We start from the raw sequence: 27,336 nt of genomic DNA, 5'->3' as shown, positions 1-27,336 counted from the left end.
TAAGATCGAAGTCGGCGAACTCAAAAGGCTTCCATAGCCTTGGCGACTAATGACTAGAGCCTAGGGAGATTACTGACACCATAAACAAGAGTGTCAGATTGTTAAGTCAACAACAGGAGTCACTGTGTACTTACTTCTCATGTGGGATCTGTCCTTAGTGTGTTGTCCAATGTGAAGTAATGCTATAACTAGTACTGAAACAGTATTTTACACTTTGTGTTTCTGTGTGGGTGCAAACTGATGAAATCTTTACTTAATATATACTGAATTGATCTTCTGTATATAAAGATAATTGAAAATGAATCTTGATGTGAATGGAATGGGAGAGGGAGCAGGAGATAGGAGGGGTGTGAGTGGGAGGGAAATTATGTGGGGGGAGCCATTGTAATCCATTAACTGTACTTTGAAAATTTATGTTTACTAAATAAAAAATAAATTTAAAAAATTATTCCAGGAAAAAAAAAGGTGAAGGATCAAGAGAGTAAGGGGGCTAATGTGCCTTTTTATAATGGCACTAATCCCATCTGCAAAGGTGGACTCTCATGCCTAATCACTGCCTAAAATTATCATTAAATTTCTTTTTTTAAAGATTTATTTATTTATTTATTTTCAAGTCAGAGTTACACAGAGGGGAGAGGGAGAGAGGGAGAGAGGGAGAGGAGAGAGGGAGAGAGGATTCTTCCATCCACTGTTTCACTCCCCAAATGGCTGCAATGGCCGGAGTTTGCTGATCCAAAGCCAGGAGCCAAGAGCTTCCTTGGGTCCTCCCACAAGGGTGTGGGGGCCCAAGCATTTGGGCCATCCTCTACTGATTTCCCAGGCCATAACAGAGAACTGGATCAGAAGTGTAGCAGCTGATACTTGAACTGGTGCCATATGGGATGCCGGCCTTGCACATGCCGACTTTACCCACCATGTCACTGTACTGGCCCGTTTCTCCATTTTACACACATGCATTTTTTTTGACAAGCAGAGTTAGACAGTGAGAGAGAGAGAGAAAGGTCTTCTTTTTTCCGTTGGTTCACCCCACAAGTGGCCGCTACAGCCAGTGCATTGCAGCTGGTGCACTGCATCAATCTGAAGCCAGGAGCCAGGTGCTTCCTCCTGGTCTCCCATGTAGGTGCAGGGCCCAAGGACCTGGGCCATCCTCCACTGCAATCCTGGGCCACAGCAGAGAGCTGTACTGGAAGAGGAGCAACCGGGACAGAATCCGGCACCCCAATCGGGACTAGACCTGGGGTGCTGTCACCGCAGGCAGAGGATTAGCCTAGTGAGCCGCAGCGCCGGCCCATACATGCATTTTAATTATCATTGTATATGTTTTAAACTCAAAGGAAATGCCTAAATATGAGCAAGAACAAAAGATCTCAACATTTCTGTATTAACTTACATATTTATATTGATGGGCCTATCATAAGCAGCCTTGATAACATAATCAAATAATCATCACCCTCATAAAAAGGGAGAGGATGCAATTTTCTGGTTTTTTTCTCATCAATATACAGCTAAAGTGTTCCAATCCCTTGCTATAAGTTAAATGCTTTCTCTGAAATTCATGTTGAAATTTAATTATAATTTTAGGAAGTGATTAGGCATGAGAGCTCCACCTGCGTGGGTGTGATTAGTGCCATTATAAACAGGCACATTAGTCTTCTTTACTTTCCTGCTCCTTCAGCTTTTCTGTGGGACAATGAATAAAGAAGGCACTCATTACATAGCTGTTCCTGGATCTTGGACAGTGAGGAAAATTTCTGTATTCAAAAGTTTATAAATTTGGGGCTGATAAAGTTGCCACTTGCAGTGCTGGCATCTCTTATGTGTGCTGGTTTGCTCCGCTTCTGATCCAGCTCTCTGCTATGGCCTGGGAGAACAGTGGAAGATGACCCAAGTTCTTGTGTCCCTGCACCCATGTGGGAGATCTGGAAGAAGCTCCTGGCTCCTGGCTTTGGATTGGTCCAGCTCTGGCTTTTGCAGTCCTTTGGGGAGCGAACCTTTCTCTCTCTCTCTCTCTCTCTCTCTCTCTCTCACCCTGTGCCTCTGTACCATTATCTTTCAAATCAATGGCTATATGTTTAAAAATGTATAAATTCTATTATAGCAGCATGAAATAGAACGACACCCTAGATTAAATTAGAGAGGATAGTTATGCCTACATCTGAGTCAACAGCAAGTTAAATAATGAAAAAAAAATTAACATTGGATCTATTTTAAGTAAGACTTGAAGGAATCATTTTAACTACTGAGTACCTAAGAATTCCTCAAAGCTCAGTAGAGTGTCGCTGCTTTAAGTAATTTGGCAATGAAAATGTCATGATGTGATGACTGCTGTGCGATCTCATGTGTATCACAAAAGTGAAGAAATTACAATGTTTTCCTCTTGAGGCTTGAAAGCTGGACTTTGACAATATCCTCCTGAATAGAAGAGAATTCACAAAAGAAATGTCTGGATTGGAAACTGAAACTGTGAGAGATCCAGGACCACTGTGAAGATAGGAATTTAGAAGGCAAATTTCTGGTGGCTTTATAAAGCCATCTGATGACATGAGATATACTGTTTTTGTTTTGTTTGCTTTTCAGACATGCATGTGTTTCTTCCCTGACATTAAGATGAGCCCAATGTCTGCTTACATTGCTGTTTATAAATGCATTCTTTATCAAGCTGGCATTGGAATCTCAACCAACACCTTCCTCTTCCTCTCTCACATCTCCACAATCCTGCTGGATCACTGGCCTAAGCCCACTACCTGACCAGCTGTCACCTGGCCTTAGTCCCTTAGTCCACATTGCTTTGCTCATTAATATGCTGTTTTTGCACTCTCCCGACCTGTTTGAGTCATTGAATGTATGGACTGACTTCAAGCATAAGACTTTGTTCAATGTAAACAGGGTGATGAAGGGCCACTTGCCTCCTGAGCATCATCCAGGCCATCACCAACAGTCTTGGCACCTCCTGGTTGGCAGAATTTAAATATAAATGCACACATTTTATCTTCTCTTTATTCTTCTTCATATGGTTAGTCTGCTTGTCTTTCAGCACTACCACAATCTTCCACATTGTGGCATCTTCCAATGGGACCCAGACCAATCTGATGGCTATCACTAAATACTGCTCATTTTCCCCCATAAAGCATGGCATCATGGGCTTGATGTTCACACTGACCACATCCAGCGACGTCTTCCTGATGGGAGTCATGCTGCTCTCAAGTGCATACATGGTGATCCTCTTACTCAGGCATCAGAGGAGGTCCCAGCACCTTCACAGCACCAGCCTCTCCCCAAGATCCTCCCCAAAGAAAAGGGCCACCCAGACCATCCTGCTGCTGGTGACTTTGTGGTCATGTACTGGGTGGATTTCATCATCTCATCCTCCTCCCTGATACTGTGGACATACGACTCAGTTATCTTGGGTGTCCAGAGTATTGTGGTCCATGTCTATGCCACGGTTAGTCCATTGGTGCTTATCAGTTCTGATAAGAGGATACTCAACATTTTGTACAATATACCTTAGAAAAGCTTTTTGTTTTGACAACTTGATGACAAAATGTTTGTCTTTCATTGGGCATGCTGTTTAGCGGTTAAGGTACCACTTGGGATGCCCACATCTCATACTGGAGTGCCCAGGTTCAAATTCTACCTCTGTTTCTGATCCAGCTTTTTGTTAGTGCACACGCTGAGTGATAGCACATGCTTGCTCAAGTACTTGGGTTCCTGTCACCCACATGAGAGGGATATCTGGAGATCTAGGATCCTGGTTTTGGCCTGGCCTACTAACCCTGGCTGTGCACATCAGCAATGAACCAGCAAACTTATGATTATCTATATATTTATCATCTATCTATATCTATCTATCTATCTATCTATCTATCATCTATCTATCCATCATCTCTCTTCTCTCTGACATTAAATAAAAATAAATAAATAATTTTAACAATGACTGTCTTGCAATAGCTGTATCCGAGAACATATAAATTATTCTGCTACATCAGGTTCCTATCTGACTAATTCAGTTGCATAGAATTACACTTTTCTTATTTCTAAATAATTTGATTCATATTTTGTCCGGAACTTACATTTCTTTAATTCAACATCTAGCATGATTTAAGATTTCCATACATTTGCAAGTTTCTTGTTTTTTCATTTTGATTTCAGAAAATCATACAGGAAAACTTTCTTTCTTCTTAAAGTGAATGCTTTAGACTTATCTGATGGCAACCAAATCTTTCATGACTTACTTTGAAAAATATTTTTATTTTACTTTTTTAATTAAAAATAGGTAAGTATTAAAATGTAACCTGGATATCCATTTTTGTCTGCAATGATAATTTTTAGTATCTCTCTTTCTTGGATTGTACAAGGGCTATGTAGATGGTTCTGTCACTTTTTTAGGTTGTATTTCTTTTTTTTTTTTTTTTTTTTTTTTTTGACAGGCAGAGTGGACAGTGAGAGAGAGAGAGACAGAGAGAAAGGTCTTCCTTTGCCATTGGTTCACCCTCCAATGGCCACCGCGGCCGGTGCTCTGCGGCTGGCACACCGCACTGATCCGATGGCAGGAACCAGGTGCTTCTCCTGGTCTCCCATGGGGTGCAGGGCCCAAGCACTTGGGCCATCCTCCACTGCACTCCCAGGCCAGAGCAGAGAGCTGCCCTGGAAGAGGGGCAACCGGGACAGAATCCGGTGCCCCGACCAGGACTAGAACCCAGTGTGCCAGCGCCGCAAGGCAGAGGATTAGCCTAGTGAGCCGTGGCACCAGCTTCTTTTTTTCTATTATCCAATTTTGCTTTTACCTGGTTATGCAGTTTAACATTTATTTCTCTTTGAATGCTTCTATTTATTTATCTCTATTTTAAGGCAATGAAATGCTAAATCAATGTATTATGTCTGATTGCTATGTTTGGCATTTATAAATTATTTTATTGGGTTAATATATCTCATAATTGTATCAATTTTCTAAATCTAAAGATACAAATAAATGTGTTTTATTCATTATCATTCTAGTTTCACCTTATGTATAATCAAATTTATATTTCTACTGCAATATCACCCTCTGATATAATTTGGCAGCTTGATCTTCCAGTTAATCACTCTCATCACCTCAGCTGAATGTCTAAATTCTGTGTTTATTTTGTTTACTTTATTACATTTTTTTAAATGTTTACATTTCATTTGGTTCTTTTATAAATTTGGCTAATCAAATTTGCGGTTCCTTCATTTTACTATTTCTAATTCTCAACACTAGTTCAATTATTTTCATTTTCTGTTTAATTATTTAAACATTTGAAACATAATTCTGATATATAATTTCTGTGAACTTTCCTTGTTGTGGCTTATTTCTGTGTATGCTCCATTACTTCCAATTTGGTTTTCATATTTGGTATACTTTGGTCCTTGGAAAGCCTCCAGTTTTCGTATTTCCTTGCTTAATCCAGTTGGCCAGAGGGAAAGTTAAGTGTTCAGCCACTGTCCCTAGGGTAGCATGTGTCTCTTAGTTTGATTTCTTCTCTCTCTGTTGATTTATGTTTGATCTTGGGAAATTCTTCAATTTTCCCTTTGATTCTCTTGGACATTTTAAGGATGTTCTGAACTTCTTGAGTACATTTAGTTATTATATTCAAAATGTTTTGGGAACATGTGGCATATATTTTATCACATGTATGTATATACCAAATGCACAGGAGTATAACATTTTATATAAATTGTTTGTGGCAGAAAAAAAAAAGGTTTTAAAAGACATACCAGGTTTCTGGGGGCCGGTGCCATGGCTCACTAGGCTAATCCTCTGCCTTGCGGCGCTGGCACACTGGGTTCTAGTCCTGGTCGGGGCACCGGATTCTGTCCCGGTTGCCCCTCTTCCAGGGCAGCTCTCTGTCGTGGCCTGGGAGTGCAGAGGAGGATGGCCCAGCTGCTTGGGCCCTGCACCCCATGGGCGACCAGGATAAGTACCTGGCTCCTGCCATCAGATCAGTGTGGTGTGCCAGCCACAGTGCGCCAGCCACGGCGGCCATTGGAGGGTGAAGTAACAGCAAAGGAAGACCTTTCTCTCTGTCTCTCTCTCTCTCACTGTCCACTCTGCATGTCAAAAAAAAAAAGAAAAAGAAAAAAGAAACACCAGGTTTCTGATTATGGAACCTTTCATGAAAGAATAATGTACAAATCCATTAATAATGATTTCTAGATTTGCTTATTTTTAATGTTTTATGGGTAATTTTATGTTTTCTACAAATTTATGGAAATCAAAATCTTTAGATTAATAGAATATGGTCACAATTAATATTTTTCATAAAAATATAATTTTTTAGAAGTTACTAGCTGAGTTAGTTACCTGAATACTTTTTTAATGTAATCATCAAAGTCCTACCTACGACTTTTCTGATTCCCCAAAAATAATTTCTTTGGATGTTTCATTTGATAAACTGTTAAATGAGATGATTTAAATAAAACATAAATTTTTCTGCATGACTTCTTGGTAACTTTTTAAAATTTATTTGACAGGTAGAGATATAGATAGAGAGAGAGACAGAATGGTCTTCCTTCCGTTGGCTCATTCCCCAAATGGCCGCTATGGCTGGCGCTGCGCCGATCCGAAGCCAGGAGCCAGGTGCTTCTTCCTGGTCTCCCACGTGCGTACATGAGCCCAGGCACCTGGGCCATCCTCCACTGCCCTCCTAGGCCACAGCAGAGAGCTGGACTGGAAGAAGAGCAACCAGGACTAGAACCTGGCACCCACATGGGATGCCGGTCCTGCAGGCAGAGAATTAACCAAGTGAGTCACAGCACCGGTCCCCTTGGTAACATTGTAATTGGTAGTTCTATCTGTCACTTCACAGTTGAGAAAATATAGGATTTGTAGATTAATATTTTCATAACATTATTGGATCCTAAAAGGTTGAAATTTTCAAAATGTCTTCTTACTATTTGTAAATGGCATTCACTGTTTACTGGCTAAAATGTTGTCTATGTTCATATCTTACTAACCTGCTGATTTTTCCAATAAAATTATTTAATTTTCATTATGTTTATCCTTATTATATACTCAAAGTTTTATTTGTGATAGTTTTGATGATGCTTATATAATTTTAAATGTACTACTTCATCGTCTTTTCAATGAATCCCCATATATTTATAAAATGTTACTAACATTTCCTAAGCTTATTTATTATTTAGCTGAATGGAAAAGTGACAAGAAAATGATAGGGGGAGAGAGAGAGAGAGACAGAGAGAGCATATATTCCATTTCCTGGTAAATTCTTCAAGTGCCCACAACAGCTTGGGCTGGGCCAGGCTTTAGCCAGAAGCCGATATTGGCAATGCATGCAAATGATATATAATATGAGACAAATTAGTAATAAGAACTCTGATTCACCAAATTATCATATGTTCATACTGTTCTTCATTTATAATTTTATATTTTGTGTTTTTGATTCGAGTTTCATTATATAAATTTTGACTCAAAAGAGAATGTAACCTCAGTCTGTCATCTTGATAAAACCCAAAGTCAAAGGGCAGACTTCATCAGTTTACACATTTACAACCTTGCATTTGTCTCATAAGTCAGGGGAAGCACATAGTACAGTGGTTTTCTCCTTCCTACATCTGAGTAAACAGAAACAGTGTATTAATAGATTCCTCAATGCTTCCTTTCACTTTATTTTTACTACATCAGCTTCCATGGAAATTAAGAATAAGGAATACTACAGATTAAGAAAAAGTCAATAATGACAAAAATTATCAAACTTCACTAAAGAACAAATATATTAACTCATCTATAGTATGAGAATATGTTAATTCATTAAAACCTTCATACAAAATAATACGAAATTGCAAATATGAGGGGTCTTCAAAAGCTCATGGAAAACACATAAGAAAAACCTAACCATGAATTTGAGAATATTTTGCAACAGAATGAACTTATTTTTTATGAATTTTCCATGAACATTTGGGCTACTCTTATACATAACTTGCTTAATATGTGAAAAACAATGAACACAAAGTTAGTGGAAATTAATATGTGATCATCTTAAGCATCTGGCTAAGCCTATCACTATTTATGATTAAAACCATAAACAAAGGATTGAAGATAACTTACACAAGTTGATAAAGAGCACCTGTGTAGGGCAGCTAATTTATCGTGGAGGTTAACATACTTGTTAGGAATCCCAGATCCCATATCACAGTGCCTGGGTTCAAGTTCTGCTTCTATCTCCTATCTCCTCTCTGTTAACACAGACTGACCATGGGTAGCTGTGGTGATGGCTCAAATAGTTCAATTCCTGCCACCCATGCCTGAGATCTGGATTGAGTTCTCAGCTCCTGACTTCTGTTCTGACCATACTCTGGCTGTTAAAAGCATTTGACATGTAAACCAGCATTTAGAAGATAGCTCTGTGTATAACTCTGTCTTTTTCACACTTGATCTTAGCCAAAAGGCCAAGAAGCAATAACTCTGTCTTTTTCTCTGTCGCTCTATCTCTCCCTGTGTCACTCTGCCTCACAAATGTATAAACAAATATTTTTTTTTGACAGGCAGAGTGGATAGTGAGAGAGAGAGAGAGAGAGAGAGAGAGAGAGAGAGAAAGGTCTTCCTTTTGCCGTTGGTTCACCCTCCAATGGCTGCCACGGATGGCGCGCTGCGGCCGGCGCACCGCGCTGATCCGAAGGCAGGAGCCAGGTGCTTCTCCTGGTCTCCCATGAGGTGCAGGGCCCAAGGACTTGGGCCATCCTCCACTGCCTTCCCAGGCCACAGCAGAGAGCTGGCCTGGAAGAGGGGCAACCGGACAGAATCCGGCGCCCCGACCGGGACTAGAACCCAGTGTGCTGGCGCCGCAAGGTGGAGGATTAGCCTATTGAGCCGCGACGCCGGGCCAAAACAAATATTTTTAAATGAGCAGCTATAGGAAACCTAAAGCTAACTCCATATTTAATGTAAATGGTGAAAGACTAAATATTTCCCTAGATGATTCAGCACAGGATGAAAATATTTTATTGGGCATTTTTTTAAATGTCACACTGGAGGTGTTTGGTTTAAAAAAAAAAAGCATGTGATAAAAGTGAGAAAAAGGACTCAGGACTGCAAGCCAAAGAGTAAAACTTGATTTTCATATAAAATACATACTCCTATAAAAGAACTACTAAAGAATTCACTAAAAAATCCACTTGAATTAATAAGTTCAGTAAACTTGCAGTGAATGATATCAATATATAGCAGTCAATTATATTTCTATAAGCTAGTAATGAACATTCTGGAACAGTTCTTAAGAATGAGATACCACCCTGAGATAGGCATATTACAGGGGACTAAGCTGCTTCTTGGGATTCCTACATCTCATGCTGAAGTATGTAGTATTAAGTGCTACCATGCTTCTGATCCAGGTTCCAGCTAACATACCTAGGAGGCAGGAGATGATGATCCAAGTAGTTTGCTTCCTGTCAACCACATAGGAGACACAGATGGGCTTCCACGTTCTGACGTTGGCCTGGCCCATCTCCAACTGTTGCAGGTAACTAGGGAGAAGACCAGAAGCTAGAAGGTTTCATTCTCTTTCTCTCTCCTTCCACTCCTTCTCTTCCTCTTCTTAATGTTGTCACTCTACCTTTCAAATAAATAAATAAATCCCTTTTTAAAAAGAGTATGATAGCATCCAAAGTAGCAACAGAATGAATGCATATCTCAGGAAGAAATTTTTAAAAAGTGATTCTGATTTCATAATGAACTCCACCACATAAAAGACCAGAAATTTGAAATTAGTACTGATTTGAATTGACATGTTGCACTAGCATACAAAAATGTTCAATAATTGTGTGAAATATTCTAAACACCATTGGTAATTTGAGAACAGTAAATAAAGTAGTAAAACAGTAAATAAAAATTTAAAAAACAACACTTCACATGCTGAACAATGATTCTAAACAACAGTGAAAAACAATTCAAGGGTATGGAGAATATGGAATCATTGAATGTTGCTGATAGAGAGTAATAAAATAGTGGAGTCACTCTAAAAACAACATGGCAGCTTTTCAAAATGTCATAATAGGATTATCATATGGAGGGGGTTGGCATTTGGTACAGCAGCTAAAGTGCTAATTTGAGACACCTACACCACATATTGGAGTACCTAGTTTATAGTTCTGTCTCTGTTCTTAATTCTGGCTTCCTGCTAGTGCACTCCTGAGAGGCAGGGATGATGGTTCAATTAGTTGGTTTCCTGCCACCCAGTTGGGAGACCTGGGTTGAGTTTCCAGATGCTGGCTCCAACCTGGCCAAGTCGTGACTATTTTAGGTATTTGGGGAATAAACCAGGGAATGTGAGCTTTCTTTGTATGCCTTTGTCTCTGTTTCTTTCCTTTTCTGACTTTCAAATAAATAAATAAATATTTAAAAGGAGAATTAGCATATGATCCAATAATTAAAATCCCACTGATATACCCAAAACACATCAAAACATGGATCCACATAAAGGCTCACCACAGCCCTTATCACAAAGCTAATAATCCAAATATCTACCAATGACTGGAAAAAGTATATTTCTTTATAACAGAAAAATCTTTAATAATCAAAATTACTTAAATGGTGATATGTTTCAAGGAGAACTAATCTCAAAATGATTAAGATTACAGAAAGAAATTAAACACAAAATAATGCATTTCACTGATCCTTTGTAATTTTTTTCTTTTTCATTTTATCTTTTTTCTAACTTTAACAATTTCTATTCTTCTACTCATTTTGGATTTGGTTTATTCTTTGTTTGAGATACATTGATAGACAATGTAATTGATGCCTTTTCAACTTCTTGATGTAGGCACTAATTGCTATAAACTTCTCTGTTAACACTGTTTTTGCTGTATCCAATTACATTTACATTCAAGGTGACTATGGATAAGTAATGCCTTGAGCCTGCCCTTTTTCCAAAAATATTCCTATTGTTTACTTTGGATTCCCTTTGTACTTACTGGGAGATTTTTTGCCTTCATCTTCATTCACAGTGATGACCATATTTCTGTGTTTCCATGTATAGCACATACTTAAGCATCACTTGTAAGGCTGGATGAGTGTTGACAAATTATTTCCATTTTTGTTTGATATGAAAGGTCTTTATTTCACCTTCATTCATAAATGAGAGCTTCACAGACTACAGTATTCTGGGTTGACAGCTTTATTTTTTTTTTTTAAATTTGGACTATATCTCACCATTCTCTCTTAGTCTGTAGGGCTTCTGATGATAAACAGGCTGTGAGTCTAATTGAAGATCGTCCACAGGAAATCTAGAATTTGTCTTGTGGACTTCTTAGATTCCTTTATGTTTTTACTCTTGAAAGAGGGTTGGAGGGAGGTTATGGGGGGAAAAACGCTATAATCTAAAACTGTACTTTTCAAATTTATATTTATTCAATAAAAGTTTAAAAAAATATAAATAAATTAAAAAAAGAAAGTTGACTACAATATGTCATGGTGAAGCTCTTTTCTGATCATGTCCTTGAGAGTTCCATGTACATCCTGTACTTGGATTCCCTTTCTTTCTCCAAATTAGGAAAGTTTACTGTTACTATTTCACTGAACAGATCTTCTAATCCATTCTCTCTTTCCACTTATTCAGAAACTCCTAAGATGCATTTGTTGGGTTGTTTTATAGTATCAAATAAATCTCCAATGCTGTTTTTCATTTTTCTAATTTATTTTTTATTTGGTTTTACCATTTCCAAAGATTTTTCCTATAGCACAGATATGCTGCTAACCAAGTCTGTTGTTAAGGATTTCCACTGTATTTTATTTGATTCATTGAATTCTTCATTTCTAATATTTGCTTCATTTCTCTTCAATCTTACAGGAAAAGTTCCTTGTCATGTATAGATTTCTTTAACTCATGAATTTGTTTCCCACATTATCACTCTTCTGAATTCTTTTTTAGGCATTTCATCAATCTCTTTGTCTTCACATTCTAATTTGAAGTTTTGTTGTGTTCTTTTGGGAAAATCATATTGTCTTCCTTATTCTTGTTTCTTGTATTTCTGCATTATTTCAGGCATTTATCGATATACTTGTTGTTTTTCTCCTCTGATGGATTTTATACTTGAACTATGTCCCTCTGACTAAGTTAAATGTCTGTTCTGTAAGTGAATACCAGAGGCATCTGCTGGGTGTGGCCAGTAAACTCTGGTGAGAGCTCAAAGGTAGGGCGAGAATCCAGGATGATACGCAAGATATGCCTGTTGGCATAATCTCAGTCTCATCTCCTCTATTCCAAGGTGATCAATGACAGGGTAGTTATCCCACAATGGGTACAACACCCATCCACGCTGGCACATGAATTACACAACAGATCTGTGTAGTACTCAGTATAAGCAAGGAACCTTTGGCAATGACCCAGCACAGGCCATTAAGGACCCCTGAGCCTCTGATGCCAGACACAGTGATTGCCCAGAGACCCAGATACAACCTGTGCCCTAACATGCAGTCACAGTATTCCCACAGTCACAGCTACAGGGTGCTGACCTGCATGTCTGTCCTGTCCAACGCGAAAACAGAGATGTTCTCAGAGCCAGCTGCTCATGGATGCTCTGCCTTGGCATTTGAGTCTTGGAACCTGTGATATGTGGACAGGAAGGGGGCACCTCACAGTCCTATGTAGTTGCCTGGTCCCTAGTTCAACCCTTCAAGTGAAAGTCAGTGGGTAATGTGCATTTTTCCCTCACAAAATCCCCTGCACAAAAGGAACCACCAACTCTACTGGTGTCAAGAGGGCACCTTCTCCCCACCAGTTGCCAGGTACCTTTGTCAGGGGATTGGAAGAAATAAATGCCTTTTCTCTCACTGGATTAGGTGGATACCATGCCCTCTGTTAGGCTCCATTCCAGACAGTGTGGTCCACAAAGCTCTCCCCCATACAAAATCACCAGTGGACTGGGCTGCACAGTCACTTCACACTGCGATTTCCAAAGCTGGCACCTCCTCCAGTCCCTGGCTGTGGGAGTCATGGGAGGTGTCCCCACTCATTGCTGCAGGTCTGCACCTTCCCCACTGCTCCTCAGTATCCCTCTTCCTTCTGTAGAATTTCCACTGCAACTATTCCCTGGGGATGCACTGCCCATTCCTCCCACCTCCGAACCTGCTTTTCTTCTGCTATTTTCCAGTAGTGAAAAGCAGCACATCTTCCCATTCAGACATCTTGGAATCTGCAATATTTTTCATTGTGGAATTGGGCCTGTGTGCCATCATACATTTTTATAAAGATGTACATGTGCTTTATTTAAACATAAAGAAATGGAAAAAAACTATAGTAGTAGGGATAACCAAATAAAACATGACTAGTATTCAACAAACAACTTCAACCCCTTGTCCTGCTCCTTTGTCGTCCTCTGCTGGCCTCTGCTGGCCTCTGCTGGCATCCCCACCAGCCACCCTGGTGCTTGTGCCCTCCCATGGGGGCTGCCGTGGCCCTGGCCCGAGAACTGCGTGAGCATGAGCTGCAGCAGTGCCAGGGAGACCTGAGAGAGCTTGACTACAAGGGGAGAGATAGAGTGAGTCCTTTGACCCGCAGAGACTGAGGCAGGCCCCCAGGCTTGGCTGTGCTCCAGAAAGCCCCCAGCTCCTACTCCCTAGCCACAGGCCCAACAGCAGCCAGCACTCTGTGCAGGCGCCCCTCAGTCTGTGTCCAGTGCCTCTGGCCACAGGCGTCATCTCCCCATTTCTCCACCTCTGAACCCATGCACCTGCCAGGAACTCACTTTCCTAAGGCAAGCCCTACTCCTCTGCCAGCTGAGGGCTTTTGAAGCCCCCAGACCCTCTCACTGTGGCAGGGAGATAGAAATGGAGCCAAGCTCCTGGGAGGTCTCAGTCGGTACCTGTGAAGTTAATGGATGAATGGTGCCCACAGTGTGACCCTGGCACACAGATGCCAAAGCTGAACTCTCTGGCGGTCTTCAGGCCCCTCCCCTGCCCTAGCAGCCCCTGGTCTCAGGTCCCCACAGGAGGAAACCCGGCTTCGAACCTCAATCCTGCCCACCAAGGTCTGCAGCTGTTCCAGGTTTGCCAACACAGCTGTCCCCACACTGCCCACTGTGGCCTGGTGAAGGTGCTGAGGAGACAGAGGCCGGTGCCCAGCCCCTTCCTGGCCCTTGCCCCCAGCCACAGACTCACCTGGAGAGGAGAGCCCAGGAGTCCCCAAGACAGACAGGATCCACCATCGCCTCCCAGAGATTCTGAGGGCCACCCCGCAATGCCTCTGTCTTTTCTGTCATGGGCCCCCAGGGGTGAAACACTCCTACATCCTTAATACAACTGCCTTTCCAGGAAAGGCACTGCTGTGCCTCCAGCTCACCAGGGCTGACGTGGGTGGCAGATCAGGGCCTGGCACACTCCCCATCCCCACCTCGAGGCTAACATGGGGGGCGGACACCTCAGCCCCCTATAATTTCCCCCGAAGTCCACAAGGCCAAGGATGCACTGCCTCTGAGTTGGCTGCAGCCATGGGGGGAAAAAACCAAACAGTACTCTGGCTTAAAAGGGGGAAAGAGCAGAGGTGGGCTTCCTGAGAAGGAGCTGCCCCTCAGGACCTGGCAGTTTCTCTGGAGCCGAGCTGGCCCCATCCTTGTCCCTATGCTGCTGTCTGGCTGCTGTGGGCAGCTGAGCTACAGACCCTGGTGTCTGGGAGTAGCAGTGGCTGAAGCAGGTGGGCTTTGCATGCTCTAGGTTATCTCACTCCTTTAACTACAGTGCTGGGAGGGAGGTGCTGTCCTTTCCATCTGTTCTGGCAGATGGAGAAACTGAGGCACACAACAGGAAGGACATGGGCCCCAGGCGGCAGAGCTAGGGTGGGACTGAGCCACGGTGGCCGTGGCTTTGGGGTCCGCCATGCCCAGCCTGCCCGGCCTCCAGGCTGTGCTTACCCTGCCCCACCAGGGCCTCCACCTGAGCTCCCCCAGGCCTCCTCACCTTTGTTCTGCTCGCTGTTCCCCTGTGGGGGTCCCAAGTCCAAGAATAGCAGCGGCAACTGGGGGCACTTCCTCTTGGCTTGGGGTGGGGGGGCTCCCGTCTCCCTTGGGTGCATTGTCGTCGCAGTCCTTGCTGTCTGGGACCCAGACTCTCCCTCTGACAGCACTTCCCACCTGGCTCTGGCCTCCCCGGCTGTGTTTCTAGGGACAGTGGCAGCTCTGGTGGCCTCGTGCTCTCTACCCATCTGACCTTTGTATCCACACCATCCCCGTGCCCACTGGTGCTCACCCCCCCCCCACGAGGTCCAGCCTCCCAGCCCCAGGAGCTCTTGGCGCCCCCTTGACCCGTCTCCTCTAGGTCCCAGCTTCAATGTCCCACTCCTGGCGACTGGGCCAAGGGGGCCAGGGCCCGTCTCCACACCACTCTGGGGTGAAGCCGCCATACCTGATGTGAGAGGGTCTCTCCAGTGAGTGCTCCGAATCTGGCCCCCATTCTCCCGCGTCTTCTCCCAGGGTCCTGGGGCTCCCCACGGCCCCGGCTCTGGTGGCTTCTCTGCACTCCTGGGCCCCTACTCTCTAACGCCTTCTCCTCCCTCCTTGGGGGCGTCAGCTCCCCATTCCCAGCGCTTTCTCCACCTTGGGACCCCGTTCTACACTGCCTCCTTCCCCTCATCAAGGGCTGTCCCCCGCTCCCCAGCACTGTCGCCCCATCACAGGGAACCTCAGGCTTGGGGCTCTCTTCCCGCTGCCCAGGGCTGGCAGGTCCCTGTTCAGGCCCTGGGGCTTTCTCTCTGTTCTCAGGGCCTCTTCCTGCCTTCCGGCGTGTCCACCCCTTGTACCCTAGGAAATCAGCTTCTCCCAGGACCCTGGGAGAGGGGACCCGGGTCTGCGGCAGCCAGGGCGCTGCTGGGTCGGGTGGCTTGGGGGAGACCGTGGCAGAGGGACCGCGTCCTCTTCAGCCCCGCACCTGGCAAGGCTCCCTCAAGAGAGAAAAAAAGGGTCTCGGTGTCGTAGGCGCTGTGTCCTGGTTGGGGTCCCGAGAGGACAGGCCTGAGCCAGAACTGGCCATGGCCGTCGGGGGACGCGCCCAGGTCCTCGGGTGCCTGAGGTGAAGGTGGGGGGGGTGAGGAGCGGGAGGTGGTCCCCGCCCGGGGTACTGGGGGCTGCTGCTCGTATGAGGTCCAGAAACTCAGGGGGGCCGAGGAGGTGGGGACCAGGGGTAAGTAGGCCAGGAAGCCGCGTTCTCTCGTTCTGCCCGTAGGGAGGAGTCGTCCTCAGTGGGGGGTGGGGACAGCCAATGGCAGCGTGCCGCGCCAACCGCCCACAACTTCATCCGGCTCCAGCGGCAGGCAGGAGTAGGCCCCCTTGTGGCTGCACTGGGGCACGGCAGGGGCCTGGTGGCTGGGGCCACCCCTCCACAGGTGCTGCTGTCTTCGCTGGAGAGCTGCTCTCCTCCTCCTCCTCACTCTCCCAGCACTTCCACAAGGTCTCCCGCCAGCGTCTCCCCCGTTCCCCAGCCCTTGGGATCCCAGCCGCTCAGCAGGAAGCTGCCTGCTGCCCAGGACTGGGCCGGGAGAGGCCCAGAGAAGAAGGGGGAGGTCCAGGTCTCAGACACTAGCTGGGGGACCACGGGAGTGACCTGAAGTCCTGGGGGGGCAGGCACGCCTGGGTCCAGAGGGTTCCAGTCGTTGGGGAAGTGGGGCTCCGGGTGGAAACCACACTCCTACAGGCACACATAGTACTCCCCGCTCACTAACGGGCTGTGGACATTGACAGGGTAGCACACTAGGTGTGGACAGTGCCTTGTAGACAGGATTGGAAGGGTTGACAAGGGGGGCCGGGACCTGGACGCAGGATGCAAGGGGCGCCGCCCCCCGCCGGGTCTTCTCCCACAAGCACTGGAGGTTCAGGCCGTCTTTGGATCAGCTTCGGGGAAGCCATCCAGAAGCGGGAACGAGGACGAGGGTCCTGGGGCGCGGTGAGCTGTGCGACATGGGCCAGGGCCAGGGGAAGGGGCCATCTCGGGAGGAGTCGGCGGGGGGCGGGGGGGGGCAGCAGGGGAGGCCGCTGGGACAGCAGGTAGGTGAGCTGCAGCTGGAGGTCAGAGGCTGAGGGGCGGTGGGCAGGCAGCAGCCAGCCAGACTGCAGGATGTCATACAGGGTTGGGGGGTGGGGTGAAAGGGTGCAGGGCAGAAAGCTGGGGGGACGGTGGGGAGGGGGGAGGCTGGCAGGTGTGAGGAGCCCTGTCTGGATTAGAGATGGAAGCAGTAGGAGTCTGTTAGGGAGAAACTGCATCAAGTCGCAGCAGTGCTCCTCCCTGCCTGTTTTCCTCCCTCCATGTCACAGGTGCTGGCAGAGGTGGTGGGAGAGCCAGGCCCCCAGCAGGTCTGCGGTCCACGCAGTAGTCGGTTTAGGACATCTTGACTCTGCTGGAGGAGCTGCTGCGGACCACGAAGGCCAGGACCCCCTCGTCCAAGAGGTGGCGGTAGGGCTATGCCCCATACTAAAAGGGCTCCCACAGGATCACCCCCAGGGACCTGCTGGCGGCACAGGGGTGGTGCAGGTAGGTCAGAACCCAGAGCTGTCACGCTGCGGGTTGAGAGCCTCAGTTTCCCCGCCTGCAGAACCGGGGAGCCCTCACCAGATGTTGCTCTCGCGGCTCTGGTCCACCACCATGGAGGTGCAGTGCAGCTCCCTGAGGAGTTCAATCTCCGCCCAGCGCAATGGGATCCACAGGTGCTCCCGCCAGGTAATATCCTCCTGGGGGCAGACCACCTTGGGGGGATAGTCAGGCGGCTCAGGCCACCCTCTTGGCACCCGCCCCGCTGGAGGGCAGCCCCCACCTTGTAACTGCTGTGGGCAAGGCCATGGTCTCCCATGCACATGGTGAGGTCAGAGATCAGCAGGCAGTTCCCTAGGGTGGGGGTGCACGTGAGCACAGGGGCGACCCCTCCCCCAGCCCAGACCCCTGTCCTTCATGGTTTCCCGCATGGCAGCTTCCAGGTGGGGAGTTCCCTTTCGCGGGAGAGCCAGCTCCCAGCCCGGATTCTGGCGGGAACGGACCACTTCAGCCCTCGTTAGGCAGGCGCAGCAGCGGCTGCCGGGCTCCTCTCCCTTCCAGGTGCTGCGCTGTCTTCAGACTCTTCTGAACGTGGCCCATAAATCAGCCGTTTTGACCGTTGTGGGTTCTTCAGGGACTCCACCAGATGGTGGGAACGTCCTTCCTGACCTCCACTGTCGCCATCATCGGCCTTCCTACAGCACGCGGGTAAGTCCGGGTTCCCAGGTCGCTCACGAGCGCTTGGCGGCTCCATCGGGGGCCCGGCCTTGCAGTGGTGAGGGTCCTGCGTCAGGAAGCCGGGCAGAACCAAGCCCAGGCCTTGTCCTCAGGGGCCCCGATGTTATTACTTAGGATATCCTTGTTCAGAGTCTTAGTAGTATTTTTCTTTCCCATGTTGATTCCAGCTGAAGCAAATTTACATCAAAATTGTTTTCAACATTTTTTTTCATTTTTGAAGGGAGACACATTCTGTTTATGATCATAACCTTAACCGTCCACTAAAAACAGAACTGAACAAAAAGAAAAAAAAACTCTTCCCCAACAGTAGAGGGCTGTAAACAATAATCAAATCTCAGGTCAATATTGCTCATATACATTGCATTTTTGGTTCACTGTGTTATCAGAGGTCAGGGAAAATTTGGGGTATTTGTTATTGGTAACTGGCTTATTTCATTAAGTATTCACGTCAGCATTGTAGCCCAGCTAAGATAGCTTATCTTCTGTGGGGAGGCAGGCACATTTTAAGGGATTTTTATTGGCGTTTACTCTCCCTCTCTCCCTCCTCCAGTTTTCCTCTTCATTCCACATGTCTGCAGCTCTTGCGTACCTCCCACTGTTGTACCTCCCATCAAGCCACCAAATCAGAAGCCAAGTATCTATGTGACATTTTGTAGCCCTGCCCAGGTTGTTATTAAAGGTGCCACAGATCTAGTCACAAAGCTAGTAGGTGGCTTAACTCATTTGTTCTTATAAGGCTATTTCTTTAGTCTTCTCTGGGTGTCTTAGTTTTATTATGGTTAGTTTGTTCAGCAGTTGATCTCTGTCTCTTCCTGGAAGGTGGGAAGCCCCACTTCATGTGCTGAAATTGGCTGTGAGCTTGATTTTTTCTCTTTATATGTCTTAATTTTTGCAGTGGTCAAGACTTCCACTATTCTATGGCAAAGGATAACAATGTATACATTTATCTTTATGAGAAAAATTTTCTGTATCTGTACCAAAAAATAACAGGAGACAAAAACTAAGTTGTTTACTTACGTAAACTGCACATTATTTTGCTTGCTGAGAGATTAGCTAGTTCATGGTAAAAATTGAGAAAGAATTAGCTATCATCTTAGTTACATAAATTTCCTCATTTCTATAAATTAAAAGAATTAAAGATATTTATCAATTTCCTGAAACTGTTGCTTTGTTATCTCAAGTTTTAGGGGAGCACAAATCTCTATTTATTTTGTTTTCTCAAAATCATGGTATATTATTTGTGTATTTTAATAGCACTGTATTGTGAATTTATTTTAAACACACAAAAATTTCTATTCTCCCTTGCAGGATATAAATATGGCAGGATTTTGGTCAATATTCCTCTGAATAATTTCGAGTTTGCTTTTGTCTAGTATCTAAGGTGTATCAACTGCTTCCTTCTCCCTGATATTTAAAATAATACTTAATAATTTAAAATGAACTTGATATTTCTCTACACTGTGTACAAAATAATGCATTTGTACTCCAGTGCAAGGATATTTATCTGTAATTTCTTTTTGGAAGACTTTTTTCTTCTTTATTTAGAATATATTGCACCTTTGAGACCCCTATGTAAAGCAAACACATCCAGAGCTGTCCCAGACCAGGAGAGAAAATGGTGAGATATTTGCCTCCTGAGTCCCTGTCCATTTCTGGTGGGGGCACTCCTGAGGGGATTATCTTTAGAGCTTCAAGCTTGCACTGTTTACCCACAAGCCAAGCATCCTATCATAATTATCTCAGATAATTGCATTTCATTAGAATGAGATATTTTCTAGAGATATAGACTAGGCATTGAGAGCTTCTGTCAAAGCTTCCTTGTCTGGGCTGGCGCTATGGCTTAGTAGGTAAAAGCCACTGTGTGCAGTGCCAGCATCCACTTTGGGTGCCAGTTTGAGACCCAGCTCCTCCAGTCCACATCCAGCTCATCCAGCTGTGGACTGGGAGGGCAGTGGAAGGTGGCCTAAGTCCTTGAGCTCCTGCATCTACATGGGAGACCGGGAAAAAGCTCCTGACTCCTTGGATCAGTTCAGCTATGGCTGTTGTGGCTATTTGGAGAGTGAAGCAGTGAGTGGAAGACCAATCTCGCCCACCCCCATAGCTCTGCCTTTAAACTAAAAATAAATCTTTAAAAAAAACCTTCTTTGTCATGTTCTTGGATCAGTGAGTTTAGTGATTCAGTATGTCTTGTACTTTGTTTATACCCTTTCCAGATCCCAGCTTTCCACATGGTGCTGAGTTTCAATGCCCTGCCTGATATAAAACTGAAACCCTCTCACCTCTGACCATTGGCAGTTCCAGTAACTTCCTAATACTGTTGCTTGCTTTTTAGATTCTGTTTTGCTTCTGTACTGGGGAACTTATGTATTGTGCTAAACTAGTACATTACTTCTTTGTTCTTGGAAGACAAGACTTTTTAAACATTTAGTTAGTGTGTCTTGGGTTTTGTTTACTTTTGCTCTACAAATAGTTGCTATACATTTCCTTTCCTATGTATGCTTTGCAGTAGTGCCTTTATCTATGAAATATTGCTCCTGAAAGGATATATCACATAAATTTTAACTGATTGGTTCTTTAGTGTATTCTAAATAAACTACACCAATTAACATTTTCACAAAAAAGTACATTCTGGTGGAAACAGTTAATTGGTCTCATCAATATCAGTAACAAATCATTTTTTCTAAAGCATCAATACTTTTGCTTCTTGACTCCTTAGCCAGGAAAATAAATTCACATTCATTTAAAAAAGAAAACAAATTACATAATAGTAACAACAAAGCATAAGGATTGAATACCATAAATCTTCTGACACTAACATCAATTCCTTTGTTTTATGGATATTTTTACCTCTAAATTAAGCAAACAATTATTCATGTGATATTGTGTTTTTTTAACAAAATGTTTAAAAAGGTGAGAAAAGTAGAAGCTTAGAAGTCACAAATCTATCACCATAACTGCTCCACTACCAGCATTTTTAGATATTTCCTTCCATGATTAAGGCTCCAACAAGCATAGACTAAAATATATTTTAGTAGATTTTAAATCTATATGAATTGCTTCAGTTCAAAAGAAACCTCCACTGTCAAAGGTGGCTGTCAAAATTGTTACAGTTCTTTCATTCTGCATCTTAGAAGCAATTTGCTCAAATCAGTCATCCTTTGGCTTCCAGATCATTGGTGGAGGAGCATCATTTTTTTATTAAGACTTTAGTTGCATAACACTCAGTTTGTTACTTTCTGAGTTAAATCCTTGAAAAGTAGTTTAGCTGGGTCTAAAATTTAAGATTGACAGTTACTTTCCTTCAGCCTCTTCCAGAAATTTATTCCACTGTCTTCAGTCTCTCTTGTTCTTAAGTGGTCCTCTCAGTCAAATTGTCTTAGCTTCCTGGGTAATCTGAATTACAGCACAATTCATTTCAATGTGTGCTTATTTTTACTTATTCTTTTAAGGATTCATGCTCCTTCAACTTGTGTCCACTTGCAATTTCTCAGCCATTATCTCTTTCCATCTCCTTTCTCCCTTTTGAGCCCTATTAGATAAGGCTGTATCTTCTCACTTTATGTCTTTTATCTCTATGTTATTATTTCAATCTGTATGCCTTTGTGCTGTTTTGCATTATTTATTTAAATCTAACATCCAGTTTGCCAATTCTTTCTTTGGCAGTGTCTAAATTGATCTGTACCTCATTCACATTGTATTATTTTCAATTAGTGTGTCCTATTTGGTTATTTCTAAACAACAATAGAGTTTATAGTGGTATTTTAATATTTACTTAATGTTTTAATATTTTCTTGGAATAATTTGTCTTTCATAATGTGTTCAACATATTTACTACATATCCTCCATCACACTGTAGTTTTAGAAGTATTTTTAAGGAATCAGGGCCCTCCTCTTTCCTTGTTTCCCTTTTTAAAAGGTTTTTCCTCACGTATTGAACAATTGATTTCTAACTGGGACCGTTTGGCTATGAACTCTCTCTCTAGAGAAGAGTTGTTTGCTTCTGTTAACTGCTCAGAAGGTCTGGCCTGGAAACCTCCTTCTTTTGCTTTTTATATCTTTTATTTGTTTTGCTTTGGTTTTGGAGAAGAGTCCTTGATTGGGGTATACATAGAACGATTCCAACAGAAGTTCGCTCCTGTTCTCCCTCAGTGTAAGAAGAGAATATAGGGGTAGTGAGGACAAAAGTAAGGGGCTTCCAACCACATGGCCTTCTGTCAGTAACATTTTATCTTCACAAAATTAATCCATGAAATGTTGAGCTTTCTTTAAAAAAGCTTACTGCACTGTTGTGCATAGTTGGTAAAACTACCGCCTGCAGTGCTGCCATCCCATATGGGTGCCAGTTTGAGTTCCAGCTGCTCTACTTCCAATACAGCTCTCTGCTATGTCCTGAGGAAGCAGTAAAAGGTGGTGCAAGTCCTTGGGCCACTGCACCCATGTGGGAGACCTGGAAGAAGAGACTGGCTCCTGCCTTCAGATCAGCACAGCAATCCCCATGGCTTTCTCTGCCTCAGTTGTGACACCAGGGATGGTGTTCCCGTGTCTCTCCACTAGCTACACCCCCCTCAAGGACGTCTCCCTGGGGCCCTCAGAGACATTCTGCTTGCTTTTCTAAATTCCTCCCACACATCACGTGTGAAGTGGGGAGCAAGGGCTCTCAGCCAATCACACTGGGAGTTGGAGCTGCTGTGTCCACTGCCTCAGCCTCCTCTGTCCACAAAGCAAGGACAACAGAGGCCCTCTCACCCCCACCCTGTACCCAAGGGTGCTCAGGAGCCCAGGAAGGACACTGGCTCATGGTGCTGTGCTCTGTGATCAGGTGCTGCAGGTCCTCAAACACATCCTAGACCAACATGGACTGGCTCCTGGAGAGTCCCAGTGCCATCCCCGCTAGCTCCAGCTTCCCCTTTGCTCTCCTTGTGGCCCCCACGTGCCATCCCATGCAACCCCCAGCATCCCCACATGTCTTTCCACCATGCCTTCCACTCTCATGCTTTCATAGCTGGGGCCTGGCTCATCCTGGAGCAGCCCCTCCCAGGGCCAGCCAGTCCCTGCAGATGGAAATGACTCACCTGCAGGGCACTTCTCCCCTGTAAACCACCAGCCCTGAACCCATTTCCCCAGCTGCACCTACTGCCAGGCTCTTCCACTCACCCAGGGCTTGACCCTATTACGCAGGGCAAGGCCAGACCAGCAGTGACAGCCCCCTGGGCCCCACAGCCTACTAAGGCTGCAGATGCTCCTCAACTTTCAATGGAGTTAAGCCCTGATAAACCCAGAAGACTGAAAACTGAGTATGTTGGAAGTGCATTAATGCTCCTCACCTACTGAACATCCAAGCTTAGCTATAAGCACTGTGCAGACCAAAATGGAAAACATCAAGCAAAGTTCCCACTGAACTCTAAGCAAATTGGGTATAGAAGGAACATTCCTCAATACAATCAAAGCAATTTATGAAAAACCCATGGCCAGCATCCTATTGAATGGGGAAAAGTTGGAAGCATTTCCACTGAGATCCGGTACCAGACAGGGATGCCCACTCTCACCATTGCTATTCAATATATTACTGCAGGTTTTAGCCAGAGCCATTACGCAAGAAAAAGAAATTATAGGGATACAAATAGGGAAGGAAGAAGTCAAACTATCCCTCTTTGCAGAGGATATGATTCTTTATTTAGGGAATCCAAAGAACTCTACTAAGAGACTATTGGAACTCATAGAACAGTTTGGCAAAGTAGCAGGATATAATATCAATGCACAAAAATCAACAGCCTTTGTATACACAGGCAATGCCAAAGCTGAGAAAGAACTTCTAAGATCAATCCCATTCACAATAGCTACAAAAACAATCCAATACCTTGGAATAAACTTAACCAAGGACGTTAAAGATCTCTACAATGAGAATTACAAAATCTTAAAGAAATAGGATACCAAAATATGGATGGTTGAGGGTGGAAGGGAGGTTGTCAGGGGGAAAAGCTGCTAAAATTCAAAAGTTGTACTTTGGAAATTTATATTTATTAAATAAAAGTTTAAAATGTAACTCTTCCTCTTTATAATGAGAAAGAAATTCAACTATCGTCGGGGTTTATTACAGTTGAGATGCTAACAGATACTTATCAAAAGGACCACAACAGTTCAAACACCCACCCTCAACAAGGAGGGGATCTAGTTGGTAATGAGAAGTCCCTGACTGCAGATTGCGAAGCAACGTGATGAGAAGCATTTGTCCTATGGACCCTGCAGCAGATGGAACACACAGCAATTTCTTTCTGCCTGAAAGGTAGCCATGTGGACAGTTAATTAAACAAAGGGCATGCCTGTACAGGACGGATTCTCTCCCTTCCACAGGCTGGGCATTCTGTCCCCAACTGGTGTTTGAGCCGTGGCCCCTCCTGACACAGTCTGTTCCTGGTGCCAAGCCCTGTACTGACAAGGTCCTGTTCTCACCAACTGAGATCAGAGAGGGCTAGTACCAGAGCACAGAGATAATAATCACATAACAAATAATATAGAACATTTCTGAGACAAAATGGAGCGGGAGCCCCAGGCCCTCTGGAGAGCTGACTGCTTCTGGCCCAGGCTGATCCCTCACTTCGAGCAGCCCAGGCTGTGCTGCATCTGTGTACGTGCCACAAAGGGGGGCCGTGCAGACACAGGTATGGGTTCTCTCCTTCCTTCCAGGCCAAGCAAAGCCTGGGTCTTGGGTCTCTTCCTGGACTATAAATCCTGACACCTGTGTGTACTTGACCCAGTTCAGTTGTCTGACCTCACAGACCTGCATGGTGATGCCAGCACTTCCTGCTTCTATTCTGAGCTCCAGGATGAAGCAGGCCTTGCCCAGGCCTGCACTCACCACACAGATCTTCTGCAGCCTCCCTGAGGCCAGATGCATGCCTTGGCTCCATTATTGTTATTTTGCTAAGCTTTTCTTACCAATTTAGTGCATACAGCATGCTACTGCCATGCTAACACTTTAAACAAACCATCACTATATCAGTATTCTGATGGAGAAATTGAGGCTCAGAGAGGTTTCCTTACAATCACCACTACGTGGCTGGTTCCCCAGTCCCTGTTCCTTGTCCTGGCCAGCCAGCCATTGCTGGAGGCGCCCTCAACCCGTGACAACCACGTGTGGGAGGGCAGCTCATTACTGATGTGCCCAGTGCTCCTTTTGGGTGCTGTGGTGAACAGAACAGCCAGGCTGTGCCCATGGCTAGATAAAACCATGCAGGTCCCAGCTCATTCCACCCTGCAAACAGCTGGGCCCAGCACAGGCTGCAAGCCCAGAAAGATGTTGGGCAGAGTGAGGGGACTTGAACATCTTATTCCAAGGAAAGAGGCATTTCTAGGTCTCAGCATTGCCCAAGTTGCTGGACTGACTGCAAACAAGTGGACATATTGCAGCATTTGCATTCTCCACATTTGTGGTGTTCTGGAAGATCGGGGAAAGAGGCCTTTTGCTCACTCAACAAACTACTGATTAAGCAGAGTTACTCAACCAGAAACACCAACAAAATCTGCTGCTATTTTTAAACACACATCTGCAAGGCCAGTGCTGTGGTGTCGCAGGTAGAGCTGCCGCCTGCAGTGCTGGCATCCCTTATGAGTTCCAATCGAGTCCTGGCTGCTCCACTTCCTATCCAGCTCTCTGCTATGTCCTGGGAAAGCAGTAGAAGACAGCCCAAGTCCTTGGGCCCCTGCACACGCATGGGAGAACCAGAAGAAGCTCCTGGCTCCTGGCTTTGGGTTGGCTGTGCTCCAGCCATTATAGATATCTTGGGAGTGAACCAGTGGATGGAAGACCTCTTCTGTGTCTCTCCCTCTCTCTCCCCCTCTCTCTTTCTGTAACTCTGCCTCTCAAATAAATTCATTAAAAAGATTTATTAAAAAGATAAAGTAGCTGTCCTATAAATAGGACACGGAGGCAGTGTATACAGATAGTAATGTGTAGTGTACTGCAGCCTGCCTGACAAACTCTAACATGTTCCTGCTTGTGGTCATCTGTTGACAAATTGTAGCCTGGGGGGTTTGGGAGTAAGGTGGCTCTAGAAATGCTTGAAGTGAGAGAGAATCCACAATCACGGTTTTTTGACCATCTATTCACTGATTATGACTTGCTGGTCCACCTTTGAAATCCTGGTTTTTAAACTACAGACACCATGAGGGAAAATGGACAAAACACAAGAGTCCTCTGATGCCAACAGCACTGATGAAAACGCATTCAAGAGGCCCCATGATAACAGATTCCATAAAATAATGAAATGCTCACGATCCAGTGGTCACATAATGAATGAGCTGCTGTTGGAACAAACAGCTTACTTTGGGATCAAGATAAACCAGCTCCAGGGGAGGGGGGGTTGGCCTGGGGAACTGCATACTGGGGGATTTGGACATTATCCTGGGCACTTAGGGACAGACTGGGGCCATGTGACCAGTGCAGGCCTGGGAAAGGGGCAAGGCCACCCCAGGGAAGACACATAAGTTCTCAGGTCCTTCTCTCCTCCTGTGGAACCAAAAGCTTCACCCGCTAAAAAAAGAGCAGGTCCGCTGACAATACATCCTCCTCTGAGACTCAGCACCTAAGAGCTACAGCTGGGGCCCGTGGCCACATCTGGGAGGTAGACAAGCCTGAGATTCTGGTGAGCTGATCTGAAGAGGGGTCTGGGCGTGGGTGTATTTTAAAAGCTCCCCTCGTGCATTGTCTAGTCAGGATGGAGAAACATGGAGTACTTCAGGAAGAACCAACTGAGGCTGGGGGTCAGCACCCCTGCTCTGCACCCGCACCTGAGACTAAGGAGTGCAAGGGCACAGAAATCTTTGTCTATGAAAACTGGAGAGAAAGTCAACCGTGGATTTAAAAACCAAGCCAAGGCAACTGGAAAAGCTAGCTTTGCTTATGAATGTGGACACAGAAATCCTAAATCAAAGGAAAATCAAACAAAACAAACATCTCAACCAAATTGTGTTTGTCTCAAAAACACTGCAATGGTGAAATGGTAGAATAGAACCTTAAATCACCATGCCAACAGATGAAAGCAAAAAAAACCAGGTAAATAGCTCAATAAATGGAAAAATAACTTGATAAAATGAAGTCTCTTCATGATTTTTTAAAA

General features: G+C 44.8%; 3 pseudogenes; 1 reads left to right on the top strand and 2 right to left on the bottom strand.

The window, feature by feature from the left end:
• Window positions 1–16,059, bottom strand: part of LOC108175452 (CD2 antigen cytoplasmic tail-binding protein 2 pseudogene) — a 69,334-nt pseudogene extending 53,275 nt beyond the window's left edge.
• Window positions 1–27,336, bottom strand: part of ORYCUNV1R-PS1575 (vomeronasal 1 receptor oryCunV1R-ps1575 pseudogene) — a 1,374,299-nt pseudogene that overhangs the window by 1,870 nt on the left and 1,345,093 nt on the right.
• Window positions 2,617–3,508, top strand: ORYCUNV1R-PS1610 (vomeronasal 1 receptor oryCunV1R-ps1610 pseudogene; annotated as a pseudogene).

This window comes from Oryctolagus cuniculus, chromosome 19 (assembly GCF_964237555.1).
Source record: "Oryctolagus cuniculus chromosome 19, mOryCun1.1, whole genome shotgun sequence".
Classification (NCBI taxonomy): Eukaryota; Metazoa; Chordata; class Mammalia; order Lagomorpha; family Leporidae; genus Oryctolagus; species Oryctolagus cuniculus.
The sequence above is the reverse complement of the archived record's forward strand: the minus strand, read 5'-3'. Positions and strand labels throughout refer to the sequence as shown.